The sequence below is a fragment of the Bos javanicus genome, chromosome 8, assembly GCF_032452875.1.
Source record: "Bos javanicus breed banteng chromosome 8, ARS-OSU_banteng_1.0, whole genome shotgun sequence".
Taxonomy (NCBI): domain Eukaryota; kingdom Metazoa; phylum Chordata; class Mammalia; order Artiodactyla; family Bovidae; genus Bos; species Bos javanicus.
In genome coordinates this window covers 32,504,124-32,509,943 of record NC_083875.1, presented here as the reverse complement: position 1 = coordinate 32,509,943, position 5,820 = coordinate 32,504,124, and the positions used below count along the sequence as shown (strand labels likewise).

Genomic DNA, 5,820 nt, shown 5'->3' with positions numbered 1-5,820 from the left:
ACATAAGGCCGTTTGTAATCATCATTATGCTGCTGTTTATTTTTGCTGAGTGACTCCATTTGACTCATAAACTCAACATTCCAGCAGTAAAAGCAAATGTGCTTTCTCCTTGGAAATTCATTTCATGTGTTTTTAGGGAAGGCAAGATTGCCCACTGGACAAAATTTCAGAAGGTGCAATTTCACATGAGTTCTTATGGTTTTTAGCTGAAGAAGCTATTTAAAGTTTTGCTTTCTAATTTTTTTTATGACATTCAAATCTTATTTCAATTAAATCTTAAAACAGTATCAAGCATATTTTTATCTGCAGGTTTCAGATTTGAAAGATAAGAGGGAGAAAGAAAAATAATGATCAGCAGAAAATTGTGTATCATCAACAATCAGAGAGAGAATGAACAAAAAAATGTTTCTAAATTGCATCATAAAATACTTATGAATAAACTTGACCAAGGAAGTGAAAGACATATACTGAGAACTATGAATCATTAATAAAGAAAACTGAAAATTATTCAAAGAAATGGAACAATAACCCATGCTCTTAAACTGGGAATAATATAAAAGGGCCACACTACCCAAAACAATCTACAGATTTATTGAGATCCCTCAGTCAAATTACCTGTTTCACAGAACTAGAACAAATAATCCCCAAATTTATATGCAACCATAAAAGAACCAGAATCGGCAAAGCAATCCTGAGGAAAAGGAACAAAACTGAAAGCATAATTTTCCCAGACTTCAGAAAATACTGCAAAGCAACAGTAATCAAAACAGCATGGTACTGGCCCCAAAACAGACATATGGATCAATGGAAGAGAATACCGAGTCTAGAAATAGGCCCACACACCTAGTCAATTAATCTTTGACAAAAGAGGAAAGAATATATAATGGACAAAAAGACAGTCTCTTCAGCAAATGATGTTGGGAGAGTTAGACAGCACTATGTGAATCAAAAAAGTTAGAACATACTCGCGCACCATACTCAAAAATAAATTCAAAACAGCTTAAAGACTTGAGCAGAAAATTATACTGTAAAACTCCGAGAAGAGGATACAGGCAAAACATTCTGACATAAATTGTACCAGTGTTTTCTTAGGTCAATCTCCCAAGGCAATAGAAATAAAAGAAAAATAAATAAATAAACAAATAGGGCCTTACTAAATAAAAGCTTTTGCAAAGTAAAAGAAATCATAAACAAAATGAAAAAGAAAACCCACAGAATGGGAGAAAATATTTGCCAATGATGTGACCAACAAGGGACTAATCTCCAAAATATATTAACAGCTCATGCAGATCAACAGCAACAATAAAAAAACAACCCAATCGAAAAATGATTAGAAGACATAAGTAGACATTTTTTCAAAGAAGACATACGGATGGCTAACAGGCACATGAAAAGATGGTCAACATTGCTAATTATTAGATAAATGCAAAACAAAAATACTATGAGTTATCACATCATACCAGTCAGAATGGTCACCATCAAAAAAAAAAAAAATCTATTAACAATAAATGCTGGAGAGGGTGTGGAGAAAACAGAACCCTCTTACACTGTTGGTGAGAATGTAAACTGATGTAGCCACTACAGAAAACAGTATGGAGGTTTCTCAAAATACTAGAAATACCTTTAGACTGTGAAATTTTTGCACTTTGTTTTATGTCCGTGGATATGTTCCAGTGTCTCCAAATTTATAATCCATGGAAAGTTGAATCAAATTTTTACCCTACTGTTGTGTGAAAATTATATAAATCTTAATTATGTTGAATTGGGTAACAGTGTTTTTCAGGTCTACTATATCCTTCTACTTCTCTGTATATTCATTCTATTAATTTGTGCAAGTTTGATATTGAAACTCCAAATAAAAAATCTTATTTTATCTACTTAAAATACTGCAATATATAATGGAACTATATGTAACCTGATTCTGTTTTCCAAGTCTCCTATAAATGTGTTATCATACTTTCATAATTAAAAAAATATATATTTTTTGCCCACTCCTGGACAAAATTCTAATTCAGATACATACCCTCCTACGGTCACAGCAGCACTATGTGACTACGGTCACACAGCCAAGACACAGAGAAAACTTAAATGAACTTTGACAGATGAATGGATAAAGATGATGTGGTACATACACACAATGGAATACAACTCAGTCATAAAAATGAATGAAATAATGCCATTTGAAGCAACATGGATGGACCTAGAGATTATCATACAGAGTGAAATAGTCAGAGAGACAAATACCATATAACACTTACATGTGGAATCTAAAATATGACACAATGAACTTATCTATGAAACAGACTCACAAAAACAGAGAATAGACTTGTGGTTATGAGGGGTTGGGGTTAGGGGAGGGGCATATTGGGAGTTTAGGATTGCAAAGTACTATATATAAATGCAAAGTACTATATATAGAATGGATAAATGATGATGTCCTACTATATAGCACAGGGAACTCTATTGAATATTCTGTGATAAACCATAATGGAAAATAATACGAGCTCTACTGGCAGCTTCCAACAGGCAGGATGTCTCACAGGAAGTTCTCTGCTCCCAGGCACAGGTCCCTGGGCTTCCTGCCTCAGAAGCACAGCAGCCAGCACCATGGGAAGGTGAGGAGCTTCCCCAAGGATGGCTCTTCCAAGCCCCTGCACCTCACCGCCTTCCTCGCTACAAGGCTGGCATGACCCACATTGAGAGGGAGGTCAATAGGCCAGGGTCCAAGGTGAACATGAAGGAAGTTGTGGAGCCTGTGACTGTGGTGGAGACTCCACCATGTTGACTGGGGCATCGTGGGCTATGTGGAAATACCCCAAGGCCTCTGGACCCGTAAGACCATCTTTGCTGAGCATATCAGCAATGAGTGCAAAAGGAGCTTCTATGAGAATTGGCATAAATCTAAGAAGTAGGCCTTCACCAAGTACTGCAAGAAGTGGCAGGACATAGATGGCAAGGAGCAACTTGAAAGGGACTTCAGTAGCATGAAGTACTGCCAGGTCATCCATGTCATCGCCTTCACCCAGATGCTCCTGCTTCCTCTGCACCAGAAGAAGGCCCACCTCATGGAGATTCAGGTGAATGGAGGCACTGTGGCTGAAAAACTGGACTGAGCCCATGAAAAGCTAGAGCAGCAGGTCCCTGTGAACCAAGTGTTTGGCCAGGATGAAATGACTGAGGTCATTGGGGTAATCAAGGGCAAAGACTACAAAGGGGTCACCAGCCGTTGGCACACTACGAAGCTGCCCCATAAGACCCACCGAGGGTTGTGCAAGGGTGCCTGTATTGGGGCGTGGCATACTGCCTGGGTGGCCTTCTCTGAGGCTTGGGCTGGTCAGAAAGGGTACTACCACTGCACTGAGATCAACAAGAAGATCTACAAGATTGGCCAGGGCTACCTCATCAAGGACAGCAAACTGATCAAGAGAAATGCCTCTACTGATTATGATCTGTCTGACAAGAGCATCAACCCTTTAGGTGGCATCGTCCACTATGGTGAAGTGACCAATGACTTTTTCATGCGCAAAAGCTGTGTGGTGGGAACCAAGAAGCAAATGCTCACTCTGAGCAAGTCCTGTAGATAGAACTCAAGTTTATTGACACCACTTCCAAATTTGGCTATGGCTGCTTCCAGACTGTGGAGGAAAAGAAAGCCTTCATGGGACCACTTGGGAAGGACTGAATTCCAAAGGAAGAAGGGGTCGAATAAAACAGATTGTACAGCTGGTGGAATCTCAATAAAATAATTTTCCAGTGGGGGAAAAAAAGAAAATAATATGAAAAAGTATATATGTCAGTCAGTCAGTTCAGTCGCTCAGTTGTGTCCTACTCTTTGTGACCCCATGAACCGCGGCACACAAGTCCTCCCTGTCTATCACCAACTCCCGGAGTGGTGTCCCCTGCCCATTGAGTCAGTGATGCCATCCAGCCATCTCATCCTCTGTCGTCCCCTTCTCCTCTTGCCCCCAATCTTTCCCAGTATCAGGATCTTTTCAAATGAGTCAGCTCTTCGCATCAGGTGGCCAAAGTATTGGAGTTTCAGCTTCAACATCAGTTGTACCAATGAACACCCAGGACTGATCTCCTTTAGGATGGACTGGTTGCATCTCCTTGCAGTCCAAGGGACTCTCAAGAGTCTTCTCCAACACCATAGTTCAAAAGCATCAAATCTTTGGCGTGTGTGTATGTATGTATATCAGATCAGATCAGTTGCTCAGTCATGTCCGACTCTTTGCGACCCCATGAATCACAGCATGCCAGGCCTCCCTGTCCATGACCAACTCCCGGAGTTCACTCAGACTCGTGTCCATCGAGTCAGTGATGCCATCCAGCCATCTCATCCTCTGTCGTCCCCTTCTCCTTTTGCCCCCAATCCCTCCCAGCATCAGAGTCTTTTCCAATGAGTCAACTCTTCGCATGAGGTGGCCAAAGTACTGGAGTTTCAGCTTTAGCATCATTCCTTCCAAAGAAATCCCAGGGCTGATCTCCTTCAGAATGGACTGGTTGGATCTCCTTGCAGTCCAAGGGACTCTCAAGAGTCTTCTCCAATACCACCGTTCAAAAGCACCAATTCTTCGGCGCTCAGCCTTCTTCACAGTCCAACTCTCACATCCATACATGACCACAGGAAAAACCATAGCCTTGACTAGACAAACCTTTGTTGGCAAAGTAATGTCTCTGCTTTTGAAATGCTATCTAGGTTGGTCATAACTTTCCTTCCAAGGAGTAAGCATCTTTTAATTTCATGGCTGCAGTCACTATATATCTTTTAATTTCATGGCTGCAGTCACTATACATATAACTGAATCACTTGGCTATATAACAGAAATCGCTCAGTCATGTCCACTTCTGTGACCCTATGGACTGTAGCCCATCAGGCTCCTCTGTCCCTGGGATATCCAGGCAAGAATACTGGAGTGGGTAGACATTTCCTTCTCCAGAATACCTTCCCGACACAGGGATCAAACCCAGCTCTCATGCATTGCAGGCAGATTCTTTACCATCTGAGCCACCAGAGAAGCCCATAGCAAAAATTAACACATTGTAAATCAACTATACTTCAAAAAAAGAAACTTTAAAAGATTACACAGCATGTTCGAATATCAATTCTTAACGCAGAGTCCGTTAATATAACATACGACTAAGGTTATTCCTCCTTTAGTATTAAATCTTGCAACTCAATATTTTGCCTCACAGAAAATTTTGAAAAACAAAAACTTATTTTAAATTCTATTTTATATCTATAATGTTTGATCAAAGCTTTAATTTTGTCACTGTGTATGTGAAACTGGATGGCCATAACAACAACAGTAGCTGTTTATTTGTCGGACACCATTTTAATAGAGCCACTTCCCTGGTGGCTCAGACGGTAAAGCATCTGTCTACAATCTGGGAGACCCGGGTTCAATCCCTGGGTCAGGATGATCCCCTGGAGAAGGAAATGGCAATCCACTCCAGTACTATTGCCTGGAAAATCCCATGGACAGAGGAGCCTGGTAGGCTACAGTCCATGGGGTCGATAAGAGTTGGACACGACTGAGCGACTTCACTTCATTTCTATTATTTTTTGCCAGGCAGTTGCCTGAAATAATCTTTATGTAAAACTCTTGAATCAGTGCTATTATTATTTCATTTTAAATTTTAGGAAACTAAACCACAGGAAGATTGAGGAATAAACTATTGAAGTCTTATAGTGACTGAAGGCACAACTGAGATTTGAATGTATGCAGGCTGGCTCCAGAGTCCCATACATTTATTACAATTCTACAAACAGTCCCTTTTTCAAGGGCCTCTACTGATTTTGGGGGGACCTGGTCCTGT

General features: G+C 40.5%; 1 pseudogene; it reads left to right on the top strand.

Annotated features, from left to right (window-relative positions):
• The first annotated feature begins 2,531 nt into the window (after nt 1–2,531).
• LOC133253402 (large ribosomal subunit protein uL3-like) lies at nt 2,532–3,900 on the top strand (annotated as a pseudogene).
• Nucleotides 3,901–5,820: the final 1,920 nt, after the last annotated feature.